The 27375-nt window shown below is 44.9% G+C and overlaps 1 protein-coding gene across 1 annotated transcript in view; it reads left to right on the top strand.

Moving 5' to 3' along the window:
- Positions 1-27375, top strand: part of LOC140186334 (multiple epidermal growth factor-like domains protein 9) — a 231742-nt gene that overhangs the window by 166107 nt on the left and 38260 nt on the right. The window lies entirely within an intron of this gene.

Genomic DNA, 27375 nt, shown 5'->3' with positions numbered 1-27375 from the left:
AACTTACTAACCCTAACCAGTATGTCTTTGAACTGTGGGAGGAAACCAGAGCACCCAGAGGAAACCCACATGGTCATGGGAAGAACATGCAAGCTCCTTACAGACAGTGGCTAGATTCAAACCTCGATAGGTGATCATTGGCATTGTAAAGTGTTACAGTAACCACTGAACTACTATGCCACCTTAGTGTGGCCCATGTTCATTTTCAGCGTGTCACTGTAGAAACCAACGTAAGATGGCAGGGCTCTGGGTGCTGTTTGAGGCAACTTGGTAGCATCACAGTTGGCACATCACCTTCCTGCACCAGTAATCACTTTTAGCTAAAGAAATTCCGCCTCATCTCTGTTCTAAATGGACATCCCTCTATTCTGAGGCTGTGCCCTCTGGTCCTAGGCCCTATCACTATAGGAAGCATCCTCTCCACATCCACTCTATCCAGGCCTTTCAATATTTGGAATGTTTCAGAATGTAATGTATCTGGAATTCTCTGTCCAGCGACATAGTGGAGGCTACCTCGTTAAATATATTTAAGACACAATTAGATAGATGTTTGTGTAGCAGGGAATTGCGGGTTCTGGGGAGAAGGTAGATGGAGCTGAGTCCATGCCAGTTCAGCCAGGATGTTATTGAATGGCAGAGCAGGCTCGATGGGCTGGATGGCCGAATCCTGCTCCTAGTTCTTTTGGTCTTCACACTGATTGATTATCACAGTAATAGCAGAGAGCTGGGCAAAAAGACTTTGCAAGCTTGCATCAGGAATGGGAACAGTAATAACACCATAATTTTCAGTGGTTGCCATGGTGACAAGCTGATGAGCTGGATTTTTTTGTTTGTTTTCTATGGGTCATTGGTAGAGATGATGCAATTAAACTTAATTCCTGTTCATTAAGAATTCTCAATTGATTGTTGCATGCTATTGCGTTAGAAAAATTAATTATCTAGTTGTGTTTAGCCTAATAATTCAATAGCCGTAATGTCACTGTAACCTGACTCGTTAACCCAGTGAGATTATTATAAACACACTGGGGGAGGTGAGGTGGCAGACCCACTGTAGTCAGATCTTCAGAGATAGATCTAGCCGACCTGATGTTGACTGGGAAACCACTTTGTTGAGCCCCTTTACTCCTTCCCCCACTAAAGACAGGAATTCCCGATGGTCATCCATTTTAATTCTACTTCCCATTCCCATTCCCATTCCAGCATAAACACACCAGATTCTGCAGATGCTGGAAATCCAGAGTAACGCACATATAATTGTTAGAGGAACTCTGCAGGTCAGGTTGCATCTATGGAGAGGCATAAGCAGTTGCCGTTTTGTTCCGAGACCCTTCATCAGGACGGGAAAGGAAAAGGGAAGAAACCAGAATAAAATTGGATTTGTCCCTCCCCACTGATCTCCCTCCTTGCACTTATGTCCTAGACCTGCCCATTCACCTCCTCCCTCATCTGCATTCAGGGCCCCAAATAGTCCTTCCAGGTGAGAAAACACTTCACCTGCAAATCTGTTGGGATCTTCTACTGTATCTGGTCCTTCCAATGTGGCCTCCTCTACATTGGTGAGATCCAGCAGAGATCTGGGGACCACTTTGTCGAGCACGATTGCTTGGTCCTCAACCAGCGGGACTTCCCAGTAGCCAACCATTTTAATTCCACTCCCCATTCCCACTCTAACATGTCAGTCCATGGCCTTCTCTACTACCACAATGAGGGCATGCTCAGGTTGGAGGAGCAACACCTCTTATTCTGTTCAGGTAGCCTCCAATCTGATTTCTCCAGCTTTTGGTAATTTTCTTCTCTTCCATTCTGACTCTCCTCTCACCTCTTCTCTTCCACTCACCTGTCCATCACCTCCTTCTGGTTCCCCTCCTCCTTTCCTTTCTCCCATGGTCCACTCTCCTCTCCTATCACATTCCTTCTTCCTCCTCCTCCACTCACCTCTTCCACCTATCACCTTCCAGCTTCTTACTTCATCTCCCCTCCCCCACCAACCTGCATTCCCCCTCACCTGGTCTCACCTGTTACCTTCCCTTGCCCCCCCGCCTTCCCCCTCACCTGGTCTCACCTGTCACCTTCCCTTGCCCCCCCCCACCTTCCCCCTCACCTGGTCTCACCTGTCACCTTTCCTTGCCCCCCCCACCTTCCAATCTTGGTTTCCTCCTCCGTCCTTTCCAGTGCCTGAAGCCTCTTCTGTGTATTCCTCTCCTTAGTTCCTCTTAAGGTTGGAGAAGTACCACTTCCAACCTGACGACATGATCATTGATTTCTCTAACCTCTGGTAGTTTCTCCCCTCTCCCCCTTCTTTCTTTTCCCATTCCCCATTCTGGTTCCCTTCTATTTTCCTCACCTGCTCATCACCTCCCTCTGTTCCCCTCCTCTTTCTCACATGGTCCATTTTCCTCTCCTATCAGATTCCTCCTCCTTCAGCCCTTCACCTCTTCGCATACGTAGAAAAATGGAGGACTATGTAGGAGTGAAAGGTTGGATTGATCTTAGAGTAGGTTCAGTTGTCGGAACAACATTGTGGGTCGAAGGGTCTGTACTGTGCCATAATATTCTAAGTTCTCTGTTACACCTAACACCTCCCAACTCCTCACTTCATTCCTGTCTCCCCACACCCACCCACCTTCCCCTCACCTATCATCTTCTGGCTTGTACTCCTTACCCTCCCCACCACCTGATTTGGTTTCTTCCCCCTTCCTTTCCAGCCCTGATGAAGAGTCTCAGTCCAAAATGGCAACGGTTTATTCCCCTCCGTTGATGCTGCCTGACCTGCTGAGTTCCTCCAGTGTTTTGTGTGTGTTGCTCTGCGTTTCCAGCATCTTATGTTTGTGATGTGATGCTGTGATATAACCTTGGCACATCATTGTGTCAGTGACCGGTGGTTCCTTGTTGGTTGGCTATTGGTGTGAATGAAGGATGTGTTGGTCAAACGTAGGCGGAGCTCTGGGGGAATCTACAGGCATAATGTTATAATGGACTACATGTGATATGTAATGTCTCCTGACGTGGTGTGAAGTTGGCAGGACAGGCAGGGTGCACTGAGCTGTGAACAGCTTATTGGTTACCGCCCACTGACTGCGACTGGAGGTGAGACTGTGGCCAGTACAGCCAGTCCACAACTGCTTCACGCAGGCTTCAGTGATACTGGTGCCTAAGAAGAACGTGATAATTCCCCTCAATTCAATTCTCTGGAAGCGCTTAACATCCACTGTAATAAGGTGTTTTGAGAGGTTTATTAAATCCTGTCTGAGGAGTGACTTGGATCCACTCTAGTCTGCCTACTGTCACAACTGGTTAACAGCAGATGTCATTTCACTCAAACCCGGAACATCTCAACAGTGAAGATGCATACATCTGGATGCTCTTCATCAACTACAGCTCAGCATTCAATACCATCACCTCCTCAAAACTAATCAATAAACTTAAAGACTTGGCTTCAATAACTCCTTGTGCAATTGGATCCTCCGATTCCTCACTTGCAGACCTCAGTCAGTTGAGATTTGCAACAGCATCTCCAGCAGAATCTGCATTAACACAGGTGCACCACAAAGCTGTGTGCTTAGCCCCTCTCTATTCATTTTATACTTAGGACTGTGTGGCTAAGCACAGTTCCAATGCCATATTCAAGTTTGCTGACTGTATAGGCCTAATCAAAGATGGTGACAATTCAGCAAATCGGAGGAAGATTGAAAATCTGGCTGAGTGGTGTCATAACAACAACCTCTTGCTCAGGTCCATAAGCCAGTCCTCATCAGAGGATCACAGGTGGAGAGGGTCAGCAACTTCAAATTCCTTGGTATTATCATTTCAGAGGATCTGTCCTGGATCCAGCATATAAGTGCCATTAAAAAGAAGGCAGAGCCTTTACTTTCTTAGTTGTTTGAGAAGATTCATCACACCATTTGAAACTTTGACAAACTTCTATAGACGTGTGATGGAGAGTATATTGACCGGTTGCATCACAGCCTGGAATGGAAACACCAATGCCCTTGAACAGAAAATCCTTCAAAAAGTAGAGGATAGGGTCCACTCCATCACAGGCAAATCCCTCCTCACCATTAAGCATGTCAACGCAGCACTATGGCAGGAAAGCAGCATCATCATCATCAAGGTCTCCTGCCGTTTAGAAGAGATCATGCTCTCTTCTCACTGCTGACATCAGGAAGGAGGTACAGGAGCCTCAGGACCTACACCACCAGGTTCAGGAACAGTTATTACCCTAAACCCATCAGACTTTGAACCACTCACCCCAACACTGAATTGCTCTCACAACTTCTGGACTCACTTTCAAGGACATTGAAGTGTAACTCATGTTCTTGATATTTATTTATTTATTTTGTTTATTTATTTATGTATTCATTTATTTATTTGTATTTGCACAATTGATACCTTTTGCACATTGGTTGCTTGTCTTGTTGGGTGCAGATTTTCACCGATTCTGTTGTGTTTCTTTGTGTTTACTGTGAATGCCCACAAGAAAATGAATCTCAGGGTAGTATATGGTGACATATACATACTTTGATAATAAATTTACTTTGAACTTTGAACCTTGGGACCCTGTAAAGATCAATTGCTCAGATATTTCAGAATATTTAACCTGATAGCACAGAATATTTAAATTGGAAAGGTACAAGAATTCTACCTTAATAAACTCAACCAAATCCATCTCTTAGCACCTTCAAGGACATCTTCCAAAGTCAGTGCCTAAGGAAGGACCCTCACCACCCAGGACATGTCTCTTCTCATTGCTACCATCAAGGAGGTACAGGAGCCTGAAGACATGTACTCAACGTTTTTGGAATAGCTTCTTCCCTTCCACTTATTGATAATAAACCTGATTCTGGTAAATAACCAACAGATTTCATCTCCAGACAGAGCGCAGAATTATCTGCAGTTAGTTTCACTTCAGGCATACAAAGGCAGTTCATTGCCCCTGAGAAACAGCAACAACATCTATCTACTGATGGATCCCACGTAATCTCCTGTAAATTATGGACTGAAATATCTGGACTGATGCACCAGATCGCAGATGGCCCTGCTGTGAAGATAGTTTAACAGGATCCAGCCTCTGCAGCAGTCTACATTTTGTCAGGAAACTATGAAACTCAACAAAAACATTCCTTTGGGGATACACCTTCCATAAAACTGAACAGCTACAGAAAAAAGATTCTCACTGGAAACCATTCTGGGTAAACTTCCACTCAACCTTTCCTCTCATAGGTGAAGACCTCAAAAATCTTGCCTTTCTCAAGCTGCATTTCCTAGCTAGCACATCCATCCATCTCCCAAGCAACCAGATGAGCCAGTGAACAAGTAAATGAAGAGTTCGGGGCAGGAGCTGGTGGTCAGAAGTCAGGTCACAGCGATCCACAGTCGAAGGCTAGCAATCTCCATCTTAGATTAGATTATGAGGACACTCAGTTCTCATTTATTGTCATTTAGAAATGCATGCATTAAGAAATGATACAATGTTCCTCCAGTATGATATCACAGAAACACAGGACAGACCAACACTAAAGCTGACAAAAACCACATAATTATAACATATAGTTACAACAGTGCAAAGCGATACTGTAATTTGATAAAGAGCAGATCATGGGCACGGTAAAAAAAGTCTCAAAGTCCCGATAGCCCATCATCTCATACAGACGGTAGAAGGGAGAAACCCTCCCTGCCATGAAACTCCAGCGCCGCAAACTTGCCGATGCAGCACCATTGGAAGCACCCGACCACAGCCGACTCTGAGTCCGTCCGAAAGCTTCGAGCCTCCGACCAGCCCTCTGACACTGAGCACTGAGCCCAGTGCTTTGACCCCGCCCCGGCCGCTGAGCAACAAGCAAAGCCGAGGACTCGGGGCCTTCCCTTCCAGAGATTTTGGTTCACAGTAGCGAAACAGGCATTTCAGAAGTTTCACCAGCTGTTCCTCCGTGCTCTCACGTCTGTCTCCATCAAATCAGGATTGGTCACGGCACCCTACTTGACAAATAACAGATAATCATCACCGGAGTGGCCGCTGCGCGCTGCGTTGCGCCGCCATCTTCTGCACACATCTTAGCTCCATCTTGTGAACTAGCCTACAAAATACCCAGGACATCTTCAAGGAGCGGTGTCTCAGAGAGGCAGCATCCATTATTAAGGACCTCCAGCATCCAGGGCATGCCCTTTTCTCACTGTTACCATCAGGTAGGAGATATAGAAGCCTGAAGGCACACACTCAGCGATTCAGGAACAGCTTATTCCCCTCTGCTATCCGATTCCTAAATGGACATTGAACCCTTAGATACTACCTCACTTTTTAAAATATATATTATTTCTGTTTTTTGCACGATTTAAAATCTATTCAATATACATATACTGTAATTGATTGATTTTTCTTCTATATTATGTATTGCATTAACTGCTGCTGCTATGTAAACAAATTTCATGACAAATGCCAGTGATAAACCTGATTCTGAATCTGAAATCTGGTCAGCAAGTGCTGACGACAGAGACCAGCCATCTCCGTGGCCAAGGACTGTGGTCGGCAGGCTCCGAGGGCAAGGGCTGGTGACCCCAAGATCGGCTTGTCCCAGAGATGGAGTCAGAGGGTGAAGCCCTCAAAGTTCCATGGTTAGCAAAACCTGGGGTCAATACGAGAGGTTGAAGTGCAAAGGTCAAAGACCAGAGCTAGTACTTCCGTGATGTATCTGGAAGTTTGGGCCCAATGAAGTTGAAGTTTATTGTCATCTGACTGTACTTTTATGCAACTGAATGAAATAATGTTCCTCTGGACCACAGTTCACTCACAAAACATTTACCACACACAGTACATAAAGCAAGTATGATGTCTGCAGGTCAGAGTGATCTGGCTGGGGTTGCCGGAGACTGCCTTTCCTGGGCTTGGAAGCGTGTGTGTGTGCGTCTACGCGAGTGCCTCTGTGTGTTGGTACGTGGATGGGAAAGCAGCTTGTTCTGCTGTTGTTTTAATTTGTTGTTGTTGTTTGTGCCAAATGTTGTGGACCTGCTCTGTTAGCGCAGGAATGTGTTTATTTTCAGAGTACATCTCTGTCACCACATACAACACTGAGATTCATTTTCCAGCAGGCATACTCAGCAAATCTATAGAGTAGTAACTGTACCAGGATCAGTGAAAGATCAACCAGAGTGCAGAAGACAACAAAATTTGCAAATGCAAATATAAATAAACAGCAATAAATAATGAGTCCAAGAGATAACAAGATACAGAGTCCATAAAGTCCATTAGTTGTGGGAACATCTCAATGGGTGGGCAAGTGAAGTGTAGTTCAGGAGCCTGATGGTTGAGGAGTACAAGCTGTTCCTGGTGGTGCGAGTCCCGAGGCCCTTGTACTTTATACTTATACTTTATTGTCGCCAAACAATTGATACTAGAATGTACAATCATCACAGCGATATTTGATTCTGCGCTTCCCACTCCATGGATTACAAATATTAAATATTAAAAATAGTAAAAATAGTAAAATTAGTAAATATTAAAAATTTAAATTATAAATCATAATTAGAAAATAGAAAAATGGAAAGTAAGGTAGTGCAAAAAAACCGGGAGGCAGGTCCGGATATTTGGAGGGTACGGCCCAGATCCGGGTCAGGATCCGTTCAGCAGTCTTATCACAGTTGGAAAGAAGCTGTTCCCAAATCTGGCCGTACGAGTCTTCAAGCTCCTGAGCCTTCTCCCGGAGGGAAGAGGGACGAAAAGTCTGTTGGCTGGGTGGGTCGTGTCCTTGATTATCCTAGCAGCACTACTTCAACAGCGTGTGGTGTAAAGTGAGTCCACGGACTGAAGATTGGTTTGTGTGATGTGCTGTGCCGTGTTCACGATCTTCTGCAGCTTCTTTCGGTCTTGGACAGGACAACTTCCATACCAGGTTGTGATGCATCCTGGAAGAATGCTTTCTACAGTTGAAGATGTCAGCAAACACTCCAGCTAGCTCGCTTGCACAGGCCCGGAGAACCCGTCCCGGGACGCCATCTGGGTCCGTCGCCTTCCTTGGATTTATCTTCAGGAAGGCCCTTCTAACGTCCTCCTCGGTGGCGATGGATCTCGATGCCACCAGGTCCGGTTCATCCGGAGGGAGCGGGACGCTCCTCTTCTGTTCGAATCTTGCATAGGATACGTTAAGTTCATCAGGAAGAGAAGCGCCACAGTTATTGATATGCCCAGCCTTTTCTTTGCGCCCAGTGATCTCATTTAGACCCTGCCATAGTCTACTGGCATCCCTCTGGTTAGCCTGGGCTTCCAACTTGGCTCGATATTGCCTCTTGGCGCCCTTAATGGCTTTCCGGAGTTCACGCCTGGATTCTGTGTAGCGACTGGTATCCCCGGACCTAAAAGTCTTCTTCCTGATAACAGCAGTAAGAAAGGAGCATGGCCTGGGTGGTGGGGATCTCTGATGATGGAACACACACACAAAATGCTGGTGGAACACAGCAAGTCAGGCAGCATCTATAGGAAAAGATACAGTCAATGTTTCAGGCCGAGACCCTTCGTCAGGACTAACTGAAAGAAGAGATAGTAAGAGATTTGAAAGTGGGAGGGGGAGGGGGAGATCCAAAATGATAGGAGAAGACAGGAGGGGGAGGGATGGAGCCAAGAGCTGGACAGGTGATTGGCAGAAGGAATATGAGAGGATCATGGGACAGGAGGCCCAGGGAGAAAGAAGGGGGGGAGGGGAGCCCAGAGGAAGGTGGAGAGCAGACAAGGAGTTATTGTGAGAGGGACAGAGAGAGAGAGAGAGAGAGAGAAAGAAAGGGGAAAATAAATAAATAAATAAATAAATAATGGGATAAGAAGGGTAGGTGGGGCATTAGCGGAAGTTAGAGAAGTCAGTGTTCATGCCATCAGGTTGGAGGCTACCCAGACGGAATATAAGGTGTTGTTCCTCCAACCTGAGTGTGGCTTCATCTTTACAGTAGAGGAGGCCGTGGATAGACATATCGGAATGGGAATGGAACGTGGAATTAAAATGTGTGGCCACTGGGAGATCCTGCTTTCTCTGGCGGACAGAGCGTAGGTGTTCAGCGAAATGGTCTCCCAGTCTGCGTCGGGTCTCGCCAATATATAGAAGGCCGCACCGGGAGCACCGGATGCAGTATATCACCCCAGCCGACTCACAGGTGAAGTGTCGCCTCACCTGGAAGGACTGTCTGGGGCCCTGAATGGTGGTCAAGGAGGAAGTGTAAGGGCATGTGTAGCACTTGTTCTGCTTACAAGGATAAGTGCCTGGAGGGAGATCAGTGGGGAGGGATGGGGGGGACGAATGGACAAGGGAGTCGTCTAGGGAGCAATCCCTGCGGAAAGCAGAGAGAGGGGATGAGGGAAAGATGTGCTTAGTGGTGGGATCCTGTTGGAGGTGGCGGAAGTTACGGAGAATTATATGTTGGACCTGGAGGCTGGTGGGGTGGTAGGTGAGGACCAGGGGAACCCTATTCCTAGTGGGGTGGCGGGAGGATGGGGTGAGAGCAGATGTGCGTGAAATGGGAGAGGTGCGTTTGAGAGCAGAGTTGATGGTGGAGGAAGGGAAGCCCCTTTCTTTAAAAAAGGAGGACATCTCCTTCGTCCTGGAATGAAAAGCCTCATCCTGAGAGCAGATGTGGTGGAGACGGAGGAATTGCGGTAAGGGGGTGGCATTTTTGCAAGAGATAGGGTGGGAAGAGGAATAGTCCAGGTAGCTGTTGGAGTCCATAGGCTTACAGTAGACATCAGTGGATAAGCTGTCTCCAGAGATAGAGGCAGAAAGATCAAGAAAGAGGAGGGAGGTGTCGGAATTGGACTAGGTGAATTTGAGGGCAGGGTGAAAGCTGGAGGCAAAGTTAATGAAATCAACAAGCTCAGCATGCGTGCAGGAAGCAGCGCCAATGCAGTCGTCAATGTAGCGAAGGAAAAGTGGGGGACGGATACCGGTGTAGGCTTGGAACATGGATTGTTCCACAAAACCAATGAAAAGGCAGGCATAGCTGGGACCTATACAGGTACCCATGGCTACACCTTTAGTTCGGAGGAAGTGGGAGGAGCCAAAGGAGAAATTGTTATGAGTAAGGACTAATTCCTCTAGACGGACCAGAGTGGTGGTAGAGGGGAACTGGTTAGGTCTAGAATCCAAAAAGAAGTGGAGAGCTTTGAGACCTTCCTGGTGGGGGATGGAGGTATATAGGGACTGGACATCCATGGTGAAAATAAAGTGGTGGGGGCCAGGGAACTTGATGATGGATACTGCTTTCCTACAGCAGCGTTGCATGTAGATGTGCTCAGTGGTTGAGAGGGCTTTACCTGTGATGTACTAGGCTGAATCCACAAGCTTTTGTAGGATTTTTCATTCAAAGGCATTGGTGTTTCCATACCAGGCCGTGTTACAGCCAGTCAATATACTACACTACACATTTATAGAACTTTGTCAAAATTTTTGCTGTCATGCCGAATTTCTATACACTCTGAAGGAAGTAGAGGTGCTGCTGTGTTTCCTTTGCAATTTGAGTCTGAACCTGATACAACTTCGGTGGTTGTCTGACTTGACGTCCATCATTGAGTCGGTTGTGACATTTACCCTACACACCTTTACCTGGCATGGTAGAGCTGACTGATCTGTTTACTGGACACACCTTTACCTGGTGTTATAGGGCTGACTGATCTGTTTACTGGACGCTCCTTTACCTGGTGTGATAGGGCTGACTGATCTGTTTACTGGATGCTCCTTTACCTGGCGTGACAGAGCTGACTTCACCATTTGAAGTAATGAGGGCTAGAGTACTGACGTAATTGGCTGCTGCTTGTTACCCAGCTCTGTTGGTGGTCCGTCTTGGTCAGTGCGGCTCCCGTCTCAGCAGATGAACGGGATGATTATAAAACAGAACATTACAGCACAGTAAGGCCCTTCGGCCCATAATGTTGTGCTGACCTTTTAACCTACTTCAAGGTCAATAAACCCTTCCGTCCCACACAGCCCTCCAATCCTCCACCGTCCATGCCTCTGTTCAAGAGTTCTGCATTAACAGATCATTAACGGAATGACGCAGAACAGTGAGCAGAAATACTGGAGTCAGTCCAAAGTTCTGATCCAAAGTACAGTTTTTACAAAGATACTGTACCAATGCAACCTGTTTGGTGTGGCGGTTCATAGATGCAGTGTTAGGCTGTAAGCCACAGTGGGAAAATGTGGTCGTTATCACTCCTAGAGAAGTTTCGTCTGCTTTTTATTCAATCAAGATACAGGAATATGGACACAATGAATTGTTTTTTTTAATCAAAGGCAGGACTTGCTGACGGGATGTATTGCCTGGTTATTTGGTTTATTATTACTTACTTAGAGAAAGGGCGCTGGACAGGCCCTTCTGGCCAGCCGAGTCCCACTGCCCAGCAAGCCACTATTTCACCCTCGCCTTATTACCGGTCAACTTACAGTCACCAGTTAACCTACTAACTGGTGTGTCTTTGCACTGTGGGAGGAAACTGGAGCACCTGGGGGAAACCCATGCGCACATGGGGAAGTCTTGCAGAAAATGCTGGAACTGAGCTCCGAACTCCAATGCCCTGAGCTGTGATGGCATCGTGCTAACTGCAACGCCACAGGGGATGTTAAAAAGGAAGCAAACGAAGAGAGTGTCGGTTGTATGGAATGTGAGTCAGGGGACATATAATGGAAAATAAAACAGACAGCAGATGCATTATGCGGTTATCTGTGTTTGTCTTCACTACAGAGGATGCAATTGACGTAGTTATAAATCGGGAACTAGTCAGGGTGGTGGGGAGGAACTCAGGAAAATGCCAGTCACCAGGGTGATGTTATCGGAAGCTGCTAGATGACAGGGCTCTACACTGAGAGACTTCAACCCAGGTTTGAAAAGAAGTGGACAATGAGATGGTTAATACATCAGTTTTAATTTACCAAAATTCTCTGGATTGGGGTTCATTCCATTAGATTGCAAAATAGAGAATGTAACACTTGGGATCAATGAGGCATGGAGACAAAAAATAGGAAAAGCAGGCCTATTGCTTAACATCTGTCACGGTAAACATTTAGAAGCTACTTTTAAACGTCTTACAGCAGAGCATTTAAAATAAATCAGGGTAATTGGGGAAAATCAACATGGTCTTGTGAAAGAGGAATAATATTTGAACAGTTTATTACAGTTGTTTATTAATATGCACATATACCAATATCCTGGTGGGAAAGTTTAATAGAGCTGTTAGGGAGGGTTTAAACTAATTTGGCAGGGGGAGGGGAACCAGAATGATAGAGCAGAGGAAGGGGAAAACAGAAATAAATCTAAGATAGTGAGCAGTAAAGATGTCAGGAAAGACAGGCAGGTGATGGGGCAAATTTGTAGCCATTGGGATGAGTTGCAGTGCAATAAAGTTGCAGTGAATTCAAAGCAAAAAGTATCAAATACTGGTCTTAAGGTGTTGTACTTAAATGCACGCAGCATAAGGAATAAGGTGGATGATCTTGTTGTACAGCTACAGATTGGCAGGTATGATATTGTGGCCATCACTGAGACCTGGCTAAAGGATGCATGTCTCTGGGAGCTGAACGTCCAAGGATACACGGTGTATCGGAAGGATAGGAAGGTAGGCAGAGGGGGAGGCGTGGCTTTATTGGTAAGAAATGATATTAAATCATTAGAAAGAGGTGATATAGGATTGGAAGGTGCAGAATCTTTATGGGTTGAGCTAAGGAATAGCAGGGGTAAAAGGACCCTGATGGCAGTTATTTATAGGCCTCCAAACAGCTGCAGGGATGTGGACTACAAATTACAACTGGAAATAGAAAAGGCTTGTCAGAAGGGCAGTGTTATGATAATTGTGGGGGATTTTAACATGCGAGTAGATTGGAAAAATCAGGTCGGCACTGGATCTCAAGAGAGAGAATTTGTAGAATGTCTGCGAGATGGCTTTTTAGAACAGCTTGTTGTTGAGCCCACTAGGGGATCGGCTGTACTGGATTGGGTATTGTGTAATGAACCGGAGGTGATTGGAGAGGTTGAGGTGAAAGAACCCTTAGGAGGCAGCGATCATAACATGATTGAGTTCACTGTGAAATTAGAAAAAGAGAAGCCGAAATCTGATGTGTCGGTGTTTCAGTGGAGTAAAGGAAACTACAGTGGCATGAGAGAGGAACTGGCCAAAGTTGACTGGAAAGAGACACTGGCGGGAAAGACGGCAGAGCAGCAGTGGCTGGAGTTTATGCGAGAAATGAGGAATGTGCAAGACAGGTATATTCCAAAAAAGAAGAAATTTTCGAGTGGAAAAAGGATGCAACCGTGGTTGACAAGAGAAGTCAAAGCCAAAGTTAAAGCTAAGGAGAGGGCATACAAGGAAGCAAAAATTAGTGGGAAGACAGAGGATTGGGAAGTCTTTAAAACCTTACAAAAGGAAACCAAGAAGGTCATTAAGAGAGAAAAGATTAACTATGAAAGGAAACTAGCAAATAATATCAAAGAGGATACTAAAAGCTTTTTCAGGTATATAAAGAGTAAAAGACAGGTGAGAGTAGATATAAGACCGGTAGAAAATGATACTGGAGAAATTGTAATGGGAGATGAGGAGATGGCAGAGGAACTGAACAAGTATTTTGCATCAGTCTTCACTGAGGAAGACAGCAGGATACCGGACACTCAAGGGTGGCAGGGAAGAGAAGTGTGCGCAGTCACAATTACGACAGAGAAAGTACTCAGGAAGCTGAATAGGTTAAAGGTCGATAAATCTCCTGGACCAGATGGAATGCACCCTCATGTTCTGAAGGAAGTAGCTGTGGAGATTGCGGAGGCATTAGCGATGATCTTTCAAAAGTCAATAGATTCTGGCACGGTTCCGGAGGACTGGAAGATTGCAAATGTCACTCTGCTATTTAAGAAGGGGGCAAGGAAGCAAAAAGGAAATTATAGACCTGTTAGCTTGACGTCGATGGTTGGGAAGTTGTTGGAGTCGATTGTCAAGGATGAGGTTACAGAGTACCTGGAGGCATATGACAAGATAGGCAGAACTCAGCATGGATTCCTTAAAGGAAAATTCTGCCTGACAAACCTATTACAATTTTTTGAGGAAATTACCAGTAGGCTAGACAAGGGAGATGCAGTGGATGTTGTATATTTGGATTTTCAGAAGGCCTTTGACAAGGTGCCACACATGAGGCTGCTTAACAAGATAAGAACCCATGGAATTACAGAAAAGTTACATACGTGGATAGAGCGTTGGCTGATGGGCAGGAAACAGAGAGTGGGAATAAAGGGATCCTGTTCTGGTTGGCTGCCGGTTACCAGTGGTTTTCCACAGGGATCAGTGTTGGGGCTGCTTCTTTTTACATTGTACATCAATGATTTAGATTATGGAATAGATGGCTTTGTGGCTAAGTTTGCTGACGATACGAAGATAGGTGGAGGGGCCGGTAGTGCTGAGGAAACGGAGAGTCTGCAGAGAGACTTGGATAGATTGGAAGAATGGACAGAGAAGTGGCAAATGAAGTACAATGTTGGAAAGTGTATGGTTATGCACTTTGGCAGAAAAAATAAACGGGCAGACTATTATTTAAATGGGGAAAGAATTCAAAGTTCTGAGATGCAACGGGACTTGGGAGTTCTCGTACAGGATTCCCTGAAAGTTAACCTCCAGGTTGAGTCGGTAGTGAAGAAGGCGAATGCAATGTTGGCATTCATTTCTAGAGGAATAGAGTATAGGAGCAGGGATGTGATGTTGAGGCTCTATAAGGCACTGGTGAGACCTCACTTGGAGTACTGTGGGCAGTTTTGGTCTCCTTATTTAAGAAAGGATGTGCTGACGTTGGAGAGGGTACAGAGAAGATTCACTAGAATGATTCCGGGAATGAGAGGGTTAACATATGAGGAACGTTTGTCCGCTCTTGGACTGTATTCCTTGGAGTTTAGAAGAATGAGGGGAGACCTCATAGAAACATTTCGAATGTTAAAAGGCTTGGACAGAGTGGATGTGGCAAAGTTGTTTCCCATGATGGGGGAGTCTAGTACGAGAGGGCATGACTTCAGGACTGAAGGACGCCCTTTCAGAACAGAAATGCGAAAAAATTTGTTTAGTCAGAGGGTGGTGAATCTATGGAATTTGTTGCCACGGGCAGCAGTGGAGGCCAAGTCATTGGGTGTATTTAAGGCAGAGATTGATAGGTATCTGAGTAGCCAGGGCATCAAAGGTTATGGTGAGAAGGCGGGGCAGTGGGACTAAATAGGATAAAATGGATCAGCTCATGATAAAATGGCGGAGCAGACTCGATGGGCCGAATGGCCTACTTCTGCTCCTTTGTCTTATGGTCTTATGCACAGAATAAGCCCTTCCGGCCCTTTGAGCTACACAGCCCAGCAACCCCTATTTTAACCCTAGCCTAGTCACGGGACAATTTATAATGACCAAAAGTTTCTTCAGGTACATAAAGTGTAAAAAACGAGGAAAGAGTAGATATCAGACCACTGTAAAACGATTTTCGAGAGTTAGTAATAGGAGATAACAAAATGCTGGACGAATTGAATAAATATGTATTTTGCATCAGTCTTCACTGTGAAAAACACTAGCAGTATGATGGAAGTTTCAAGTGTCAGGGATCATGAAGTATGTGAAGCTACCATAACTAGGGAAAAGGTTCGTGGGAAACTGAGTGGTCTGAAGGTGTAGGTAAGTCAAGTGGATCAGATGGGGTACACCCCAGAGTTATGAAAGGTGTGGCTGAAGAGATCATGGAGGCATTAGTAATGATCTTTCAAGAATCACTAGATTCTGGATTGGTTCTAGAAGACTGGAAAATTGCAAATGTCACTCCATTCTCCAGGAAGGGAGAGAGGTAGAAGAAAGGCAATTATAGGCCAGTTGGTCTGACCTCGGTGGTTGGGAAGATGTTGGAGTTGACTGTTAAGGATAAGGACTCGGTATTTGGAGGCACATGATAAAAGAGGCCATAGTCAGCATGGTTTCCTTAATGGAAAATCTTGTCTGATAAATCTGTTGGAGTTCTTTGAAGAGAAAGCAAGCAGGATAGACAAAGGAGAATCGGTTAATGTTGTGTACTTGGATTTTCAGGACCTTGACAAGGTGCCACACATGAGGCTGCTTAACAAGCTATGAGCCCATGGTATTACAAGAAAGGTTCTAGCATGGATAAAGCAGAGGCTGATTGGCAGGAGGATAAGGATGGAAATAAAGGAAGTCTTTTCTGATTGGCTGCTGGTGACTAGTGTTCCACAGGGGTCTCTGTTGAGACCGACTGATGTTACATTACATGTCAATGATTTAGATGATGGAATTGATGGCTTTGTTGAAACATTTGCAGATGATAATGAAGATAGGTGGAGGAGCAGGTACTTTTGAGGCAGTAGAGAGGCTACAGAAGGATTTAGACAGATTAGGAGAATGAGCACAGAAATAGAAGTTGGAATACACTGTTGGAAGTGTATGGTCATGCAAGAAATGAAAGGGTTGACCATTTTCCAAATGGAGAGAAAGTACAGAAAACTAAGGTGTAAAGGGACTTGGAAATCCTTGTGCAAGTTTCCCTAAAGGTTAATTTTCAGATTGAGTCTGTAGTGAGGAAGGCAAATGCAATGTTAACACTCATTTCAAGAAGACTAGAATATAAAAGCAAGGATGTAATGTTAAGACTTTATAAAGCACTGTTGAGGACTCACTTGGAGTATTGTGAGCAGGTTTGGGCCCCTTATCGTAGAAGGGATGTGCTGAAATTGGAGAGAGTTCAAAGGAGTTTCACAAAAATGATTCCAGGCAGGTTTGAACGGCTTGTCATATGAAGACCGTTTGATTACTCTGGACCTGGAATTCAGAAGAATGAGGGTGATCTCATTGAAAGCTTTTAAATTTTGAAAGGCCTTGATAGGATTGGATGTGAAGAGGATGCTTCCTATGGTGGGAGAGGGCACAGCTTCAGAATAGAGGGGCTTCCTTTTATAACAGAGGTGAGAAGAATTTTCTTTAGCCAGACAGTGATGAATTCTTTGCCACAGGCAGGTGTGGAGGCCAAGTCTTTATGTATATTTAAGGTAGAGATTGATAGATAGATTCTTGATTGCACAGGGCATGAAGGGCTGTGGGGCGAAGGCAGGAGATTGGGGCTGACAGGAAAATTGGATCAGCCATGATGAAATGGCAGAGCAGACTCGATGGGCCAAATGGCCTGTTTCTGCTCCTATATCTTAAGGTCTTATGGTCCTGTAATTTGATTTCTGGACAGCATTTGGTAGGATCTGCAATGAAGGGTATTACAGAAAATAAAATAAAAAGCTCTTGGTTTTGTAGATACCAGGGAGTGGGAGTGGAAAAAATCTCCTGGTGTGGTGGGTATTAGGGAGTGGGAGTGAATGGATCAGTTTCTGGCTGGTGTAATGTAATGGGATATAGTTTTGCAGGTTACATTATACATAATTTAGATAAAGGGAGTGAAATTTGCATAGGTACTTGGATGGGAGGGGTATGGAGGGCTGTGATCTGGGTGCAGGTCGATGGGACGAGGCAGGTTAATAGCTTGGCATGGACTAGATGGGCCAAAGGGCCTGTTTCTGTGCTGTAGTACTTTGTGACTCTTTGACTTGGTGTGTGCAACAAGGATTCCCATCATCACAGTTTGACAGGAAGCATTAAAGAGATTAATATTAACTCTATTTGTCACCTGTACATTGAAACATACAGCGATTTTAAATTGGAGAAAGGTCAATTTTGAAGTGGGAGGCCTTCAACATCAGGATTTTGAGAGTACAAAGCTGGTATGTGCCTGTCAGGATAAAAGGTAAAGATAACAAGTGCAGGAAACCTTGGTTTACAGGAGATATTGAGGCCCTGGGAGGTGCACAGGTAGAAACAAACGAGGTGCTTATGGAGTATATGAAAATGCAAGAGAACACTTAAGAAAGAAATCAAAAAGGCTAAAAGGAGGCATGAAATTGCTCTAGCAGACAAGGTGAAGGAAAATATTAAGGAGTATGTTAAGAGCAAAAGGATTGCAAGGGACAGAATTAGAAGACCAGAATGGTATTTCATGTGTGAGCCAAAACACCTGCAGGAGATCTGAAGTAATTTTTTTACATCTATATTTACTCAGGATGGACACCGAGTCTATATAAGTGAGGCAAAGCACCATCAGATTACAGTGGAGGTGTTTGCTATCCTGAGGCAAATCAGGGTGAATAAATCCCCAGGGCCTGACCAGGTGTTCCCTTGGATTCTACGAGAGGCAAGTGCAAAAATTGCTGGGGCCCTAGCAGAGATATTTAAATCATCCTTAGTGACAGGGGATGTAGCAGAGGTTTGGAGGATAGCCAATGTCGTTCCACTATTTAAAAAATATAAACCGGAAAATATAGGCTGGTGAGTCTGACATCAGTTGTGGGAAAGTTATTGGAAGGTATTCTAAGTGACTGGATATATAAGTATTTGGATAGACATGGACTGATTAGGGATAGTTAGCATGGCTTCCTGCATGGTAGATCATCGTGGTAGATGAAGGCAAGGCAGTGGATGTTTTCTTCCTGGACAAGGTCCTGCGTGGGAGGTTAGTCAAGAAGGTCCTGTTGCTTGGCATTCAAGATAAGGTAGTGAATTAGATTAGACATTGGTTTTATGGGAGAAGCGAGAGAGTGGTAGTAGAGGGTTGCTTCTCTGACTGGAGGCCTGTGACTAGTGTGCTGCAGAGTTCAGTGCTAGGTTCTTTGTTGTTTGTCATCTGTATCAATCATCTGGATGATCATGTAGTTAACTGGGCCAGCAAATTTGCAGATGACACCAAGATTAGGGGTGTAGCAGGGAAGGCTATCATGGCTTGCAGAGAGATCTGCATCAACTGGAAGAATGGGCGGAGGGCTGAAGGAGTTTGGCATGTCCCCAGTTCCTCAGGGCTTTCTACAAGGGCGCCATTGAGAGCATCCTGACTGGCTGTGTCATGGCCTGATACGGAAGCTGTACTACCCTCAATTCAGGGCACTGCAGAGAGAGATGCGGACAGCCCAGCGCATCTGTGGGTGTGAACATTCCTCGATCCAGGACATTTATAGCAGCAGGTGTGTAAAAAGGGCCTGGAGAATCATCTGGAACTCCAGCCACCCCAACCACAAACTGTTTCAGCTGCTACCATCTGGCAAACAGTCCCACAGCATTAAGGCCAGGACCAACAGGCTCAGGGGCAGCTTCTTTCACCAGGCTGTCATATCTATCAATACACATTCATCTGAATGTACAACTGTTATACAATCTTAGTGTTTGGGCAAATATCCTCCCACATTTCCCCTCTTTATTGCGTGTACATTGCGATGGAGATGCAACACAAAGATTTTTCCTCCTTTGGATGTAAGAAATAAAATAAATAAATAAAAACAGCAGATGTAATTTAATGCAGGTGTTGCACTTCGGTAGGACCAATGAGCGTAAATCTTACACAGTGAACAGTAGGGCACTGAGGAGCGAGGCGGAACAGAGAGCGGATCTGGGAATACAGGTCCATAATTCATTGTAACTGTTGACAGGGTCATCAAGAAAGCTTTTGGCACATTGGCCTTCATAAATTAATGTATTCAGTACCGGAGATGGGATGTTATGTTGAAGTTGTATAAGACATTAGTGAGTCCTAATTTGGAGTATTGTGTGCAGTTTTAGTCACCTACATACAGGAAAGATATAAACAAGGATGAAAGAGTACAGAAGAAACTTACAAGGATATTGCTAGGTCTGCAGGACCTGAGTTATAAGGAAAGATTGAATAGGTTAGGACTTTATTCTTTAGAATTTAGAAGATTAAGAGGAGATTTGATGGAGGTATACAGAATTATGAGTGATATATATAGGGAAGTGCAAGCAGACTTCTTCTGCTGAGGTTGGGTGAGACCATAACCAGAAGCCATGGGTTAAAAGTGAAAAGTGAAACATTTAAGGGGAACATACATAAGGGGATAATTCTTCAGTCAGAGGGTCTTGAGAGTGTGGAATGAGCTGCCAGCGCAAATGATAAATGTGAGCTTGATTTCAATGTTTGAGAGAAGTTTGGATAGGTACATAGGTAGGGGCCCCAGTGCAGGTTGATGGGAGTCGGCAATTTAAATGCTTTTGGCATGGACTAGATGGGCCGAAGGGCCTGTTTTGGTGCTGTACTCCTCTATGTCCTTGTAAAATGTGTTGTTTGCATCAACAACTAACGCAGTCCGAGGATGTGCTGGGGCAGCCTGCAAGTGTCATCATACTTCCAGTGCTAGCAGGATTCGCACAACTCACTAACCCTTTGGACTTTGGACTGTGGGAGGAAATCGGAGCATCCAGAGGAAACGAGAGAGGGCATACAGGAAGCCAGAGCTGGTGGGAAGATAGAGGATTGGGGAGCTTTTAAAAACATGCAGAAGGAAACTAAGAAGGTCATTTGGATGGAAAAGATGAATTATGAGAGGAAGCTGGTGTCTAATATCAAAGAAGATACTCAAAGCTTTTTTTTAAGTATATAAAGGGTAAAAGAGAGTTGAGGGTAGATATAGGACCAATACAAAATGATGCTGGAGATATTGTAATGAGAGATGCAGAGATGGCAGAGAAACTGAATGTGTATTTTGCATCAGTCTTCACAGTGGAATACGTCTGCAGTATACCAGACATTCAAGAGTGTCAGGGAGGAATTTAAGGTGGGGGGGGTTACATGGGAGGCAGGGTTTAAAGGTCGGCACAACATTGTGGGCCGAAGGGCCTGTACTGTTCTGTACTGTTCTATGTCCTATGAAGTGAAGTTTGTGCAGTGAAAATTACGACTGAGAAGGTGCTCAGGAAACTTAATGGTCTGAGGGTGGATAAATCTCCTGGACCTGATGGAATGCACCCTCGGGTTCTGAAGGAAGTAGCTGGAGAGATTGCGGAGGCATTGACGATGATCTTTCAAGAATCGATAGATTCATGCATTGTATCAGATGACTCAGATGTTACTCTGCTATTTAAGAAGGGTGGGAGGCAGCAGAAAGGAAACTTGATGTGTTAGCCTGACATCAATGGTTGGGAAGTTGTTGGAATCGATTGTTAGGGATGAGATTATGGATACCTGGAGGCACATGACTATTGCGTGAATGAAATCATCAGAGAGAGTTACTGGTAGATACAAAGCAGCTTCTTTATTCGACAAAACAAAGTATAGCAGGCATCATACAGAGACGCTTTCAGTGGAAAGGTCTACGGCCCAACGTGGGGCTCGATATTTATTTGCTAAACACAAAGGACAATTCCATATTTACAAATTATAGACAATGCTTTCTTTTGAAGCTACTTAAAAATTTCACGCCTTCTGGTTCACATCCATCCCACAGATGCCAGCATCGTCTGTGGGTTGGGATTCACAGCATTTAGAAAATGTATTCTTCCAAATTAAATCCACAATACATTTTCAAGGAACTGAAGACTGGTAGCCAATGCCATTTGCTAAATGTAAATAACCTAAAACCAAAAATCACTCTAACAGTCCCTCCTCTTGGTCCTCCTGGGCAAATATAAATCTGTACCAGGAAAGGCCAACCTAGGAGGACCTACTCAAATAGGGCAGCAAAAACACCCAGTCTTGAAATTCCCCCCCAATCTTGTGTGCCTCAAAATCTACCCTAGCATTCCCTAATCGCTACCTACCAAAAGCAGAGAGAAATTTGAACAAGTCTTCAGAAATGCGGCTTCTTTCGTATGCCTGTTGGCTCTTTCCCTGCAGGATGATTGCAGCTTAATCACATGGTGGGGCCACCGCGGTTCTTCCCTCCCCGTGTGCCCAGCTCCCATCTGGTCCCTCCTTTGCTCCTTTTCTTTGCCACTTCTCCTTCTCTTCTGCCTCCACCTCTTCATATAATTTTACTAACTGGCTTCTGTCGCTTCCTCCTGCGCACTTGCAATTTCAATTGCCTCTTGTTCCCCTTAATCGCAGTAATGTCTGCCCTCGGAGGAACTGGAAAAAGTTTGTTCTGCAGACAAGCCATTCAGGATTGTTGCAGGGCCCACCACTGTGGGATGCAATCTCGGCCTGGTCTTAAGGGCGGTATAGCCTGTTGTTAATGGATATGATCCACTGGGCTTCACTGGCAAATAGGCGAGTTAGTCGTGGCCGCAGTCTCTCTGAGTATCCCCTGGTGTTTTTGTTCTTCACTATACCCTGAACAGCTGTCAGTGTGTCAGTTTTTGTAGGGTTCTGCTTATGGGGTTTACACAGACCCTCCTCTATTTTAACTGGGTTTATCTTTATACGACCACAATCTTGCTTGTGTCTAGCCCACACTGCTGGGAACCGCTGACAAAGTAACCATAGACACCGTCCTGGCTCCAGTCTCTGGTGATTGGGGCAGCTGCGACTATGCTAGCCAGGTTGTGTATTCTGTTGGTTGTACGTATTCGCTGCCCTTGACTTGTCCGTATTATTTCTCCCTTTCCCGAATCTATAACAGCTCCTGCTTCCCTTAGGATGTCTATTCCAAGGATAGTGCCCTCGATATTTGGACAGGCCCAGAAATACACTGTAAGCTGCACTCCCCCGATTTCGAGTATTTGTGACTTGCTTCTTTCTGCTTTCAGTTTTCCCTCCTACACCCCGGATATAAATGGCCTGTCCGATTGTTGGCAAGGGTAGGTCTGTTATCAATACCGATGCCCCTGTGTTCACTAACAGATTGCATTGCCGTCCCCCTAACGATGCTGTTGTGTACATCTGCGTGTCACCAGCGCTAGCAGTGGGGCTGCCGCCACATCTTTTTCTGACCTAGGAGCCATCTTTACTAGTTCTTTGATCTGATCGACAGTCAGATTGGTCAGACTGGGCACCGATGGGGTGAGAGATTGTGTGTCTGCTGTGACGTTCACCTGTCTTTCTTTCCTCTGTTTTGGACACTGCCTCCAACCATGACCCAAATGGCCACACCTGTAGCATATTAACTCTTTTGCCCTCCCACGTCTATTCCAGCAATTCCTTGCTTTGTGCCCTGGCCCCCAGCAAACAAAACAAACTCTCTGCGACATCATGGCAGCTGCATCCACTATAGCCACTTTACGATTTCCCTTGCACTTCGTTCTTCCTTCGGTCTATCTCACTGGCCCACAGAACTATCGCAGGGTAGGTTGATCCACCTTTATGCTTAAACCTAAACCTTCCTGGTGGGCTGAGCTCAGGCCTTCCTCAGGCCTTTTCAGGAAGACTGGGTCGTCCCTCCCTGGATTATCCAACCCTGAATTCTCCTCATACGATCAATATTTACGTTCTGCATAATCCATGGCTGTCTCATCAGTTTTTTGAATCACTGCCGTTATCGTTTCCCAGTTAATCTCACCTTGCGCCAGTTGCTGCCTCACTTCCTCTTTAAAAGAGCAATATCTTTCTTCATCATTGGCGTTCCTGGTACTTGCCCAGGTACCATCCTGGGCCATCCTGTCCAACACGTGTATATCTTTAGGGTGCATCTGGTGAATTTCAACCATTTCCTCGAGCTCATGCCAAAATTCTGAATTCCCACAGGCAACTTTAAGTGAGGGCAACTCTGACAAAATGCTCTGTTTCTCTCCGGGGTGAAGAGCTTATGAATGGTCATAATCATTGTCAAGGGCTGGCTTGGATCATCAGGGTTCTCAACCTGACGGTGCTTGATCTCAATAGGTGCCATCTCGACAGGTATATCTAGGTAAAACCTCTTCCTGAAATACATCCACACTAATTCCCACACTACGCAGAATATAAAAGATGGGTGCCAGTTAAACAGCACATAGTTAAAACCGCAGATACTCAGCAATCTGCCACTTTTGAGCACCTGAACTGATGATGCCTGCTGTATTCCTTTGCATCACACTTGCAAAATGTATATGCTGAAATGTAGCTCCCCAAACGAGTGTACACGCCTTTACTCTGGCGTCCCGAATCGTCGGTAACCACCCTTCGCAATTGGTGGCTCCGTCTCACCAAGTTAACACGCAAAGTTCCTTCACTTACATAAACACACATGCACGCGCATGCACCACTTTTATGTCTACCAGTTCAGCTCTCCACGTTCGTGATACCTCGTGTTCCCGTGTGTCACCAACCCGAACAGGTCCAAGTGTGAGTGCTATTTTAGAAAATGCTCACCCACTTATGCTGAGATCGCTGGCCACGAAGGTATCCCACTCCTGACACCAAATGTTGTTGCATGAATGAAATCACCAGAGTGAGTTACTGGTAGATACAAAGCAGCTTCTTTATTCAACAAAACAAGGTACAGCAGGCATCACACAGAGAAGCTTTCAGTGGAAAGGTCTACGGCCCAACTTGAAGCTCGATATTTATTTGCTAAACACAAAGGACAATTCCATATTTACAGGTATAGACAATGCTTTCTTTTGAAACTACATACGGACTTTATACCTTTTGATTCACATCCATCCCACAGACGCCAGTAGCGTCTGGACTGCGATCCACAGCTTTTTAGGAATGCATTGTTCCAAATTAAATCCACAATACATTTTCAAGGAACTGAAGACTAGAGGCCAAAGCCATTTGCTAAATGTAAATGACCTAAACCCAAAAATCATTCTAACAATGACAAGATAGGCCTAAGTCAGCATGGTTTCCTGAAAGGAAAATCCTACCTGACAAACCTACTGCAATTCCTTGAGGCAATTACAAGCAGGGTAGCAAAAGAAATGTAGTAGACGTGGTGTACTTGGATTTTCAGAAGGCCTTTGACAAGGTGCTGCACATGAGGCTGCTCAGCAAGATAAGAGCCCATGGAATTACAGGGAAATTACTAGCATGGGTGGAGCATTGGCTGGTCAGCAGAAAACAGAGAGTGGGAATGAAGGGATCCTATTCTGGCTGGCAGCTGGTTACCAGTGGAGTTCCATAGGGGTCGGTGTTGGGACCGCTGCTTTTCACAATGTAGCTCAATGATTTGGACTATGATATTAATGGATTTGTGGCTAACTTTACTGATGATACAAAGAGAGCTGGAGGAGTGGGTAGTGTTGAGGAAACAGAGAACCTGCAGAGAGACTTAGCTAGTTTAGGGGAATGGGCAAAGAAGTGGCAAATGAAATACAATGTTGGAAAGCGTACGGTCATGCACTTTGATGGAAGAAATAAATGGGCAGACTATTATTTAGATAGGGAGAGAATTCAAAATGTACAGATGCAAAGGGACTTGGGAGTCTTTGTGCAAGATACCCTGAAAGTTATCCTCCAGGTTGCGTCGGTAGTGAAGAAGGCGAATGCAATGTTGGCATTCATTTCTAGAGGTATAGAATATAAGAGCAGGGATGTGATGTTGAGGCTCTATAAGGCACTCATGAGACCACACTTGGAGTATTGTGCGCAGTTTTGGGCTCCTTATTTTAGAAAGGATATACTAACATTGAAGGGGGATAGAGAAAATTCATGAGAATGATTCCAGTAACGAAAGGGTTACCATATGAGAGATGTCTGGCAGCTCTTGGGCTGTATTCCCTGGAGTTCAGGAGAATGAGGGGGGATCTCATAGAAAAAATCCAAATGTTAAAAGGCCTGAACAGATTAGAAATGGCAAAGTTATTTCCATGGTAGGGGATTCTAGGACAAGAGGGTACGACTTCAGGATTGAAGGACGTCCTTTTAGAACTGAGATGCGGAGAAATTACTTTACTCAGAGGGTGGTAAATCTGTGAAATTTGTTGCCTTGAGCGGCTGTGGAGGCCAAGTCATTGGGCGAATTTAAGGCAGAGATAGATAGGTTCTTGATTAGCCAGGGCATCAAAGGGTATGGGGAGAAGACAGGGGAGTGGGGATGACTGGAAGAATTGGATCAGCCCATGATTGAATGGCGGAGCAGACTCGATGGACTGAATGGCCTACTTCTGCTCCTATATCTTATCGTCTTATGGAAACTATTGCAGTCACAGGAAGAATGTACCAACTCCTTACAGACAACGGTGGGAATTGAACTCCATTCGCTGGTGCCGTACAGCTTTATATTAGCCGCCACGCTACAGTTCTGCCCTTCATTGAGAAGTTGAAGTTATGGTGCAATCAACCATGATCTCATTAAATGTGGAGGCAGACGAGGCTGAGGGATCACCTCCTTTCCAAGATGAATGTTCCCACCACTTCTATGATACCTTGTGAATCTGTTTCCTACTGGGGTCTTGCTCTTTGAGCAATTAACTTGGATAAAGGGACGGAACTTTGATCACTGCACACCAAAAAGGAATTTTTAAACTTAATTTGTGTTCTTTCTTGCAAATTTTGTGTATAATTTATTTCAAGTGGAGCTTGATAGGTTCTAGATGACTCTCATAGGAGAATAAACATAGAACACAGGAACAGGCCCTTCAGCCCAGAATGTTTTGCCGAACCAATTAAAATAGTAATTAAATGGGCAAACTAACTAATCCCTCTGTGTATACAATGTCCAGTTTCCTCACCTTCATGTACCTATCTAAACATCTGTAATGTATCTGCCTCTACCACCACCCCAGACAGTGCATTCTAGACACCCCCTCTCTCTATGTAAAAAATATCTTGCCCCTCACATGTAGAACTAAGATTTACTGTTTAAAGATTGGTGGTCATCATGTAAAGCAGAAATGAGATCAATTTTCTTCTCTGGGAGACTGGCGAGTCTTTAGACTTTTCTTCAAAGGGGAGTGCAGACGGAGAATATTCGTAGGCTGAGATCGTTGATGAACACGGGGTGAGAGGTTACAGAGTGACGGGAGCGCAGAGCTGAAGTAAAGGTCAGGTGAACTGTGACCTCATTAAATAGGGGAGCCGGCTCAAGGGGCCGGGAGACCTTCTCTCTTCCACAGCTATTCTGTTGTCTGAATTTTTGTTGTTATAAAATCACGATGTAACGGAGTGCTTGAGCTCTAATCAGCTCCCTGTCTGCAGTAGCGGGGCTAAGTATCATACAATGTGCATTTCTGCTGCGGTTTAATTATTGGATAAGTAGACCCAGATCATGGAGAACACTCATTCCAGATGTTGGAGCTAATTGTGTCCATGTGTGCTGTGTGTCCAGCCACTGCCCTCGGCTCTCTGACTGACCATTTTTGTCTGCCTTTGATCAGATCCCTGGAATTAATTGATTGCCAGTTTGGTTTATTGAATTAAGTCAATGCTTCCTTCACTAGCTCACATGGCCAACTGAAATCCAGACTGCCAGTAACATTTTATGCACATTGTATTTGCATCGCATTGGATCCAGAATAACAATCATTTCTTTTCAAAGACCATTTTGGAGAAACAATTACTTCCCCCAAGCTGTAAGGCTGATCAACACCTCCACCCACAAACCCACCTCTCCACACCTCCAGCCACCACTTCTTTATCATTTCCTGTCAGTCACCTATGTACAGACTCTCCTGTACCTAGCATCACTTTATGGACTTACAATCAATCTATTTATGTTTAT

This window comes from Mobula birostris, chromosome 22, assembly GCF_030028105.1.
Source record: "Mobula birostris isolate sMobBir1 chromosome 22, sMobBir1.hap1, whole genome shotgun sequence".
NCBI classification, from domain to species: domain Eukaryota; kingdom Metazoa; phylum Chordata; class Chondrichthyes; order Myliobatiformes; family Myliobatidae; genus Mobula; species Mobula birostris.
This window is presented reverse-complemented; position numbering and strand designations above follow the sequence as displayed.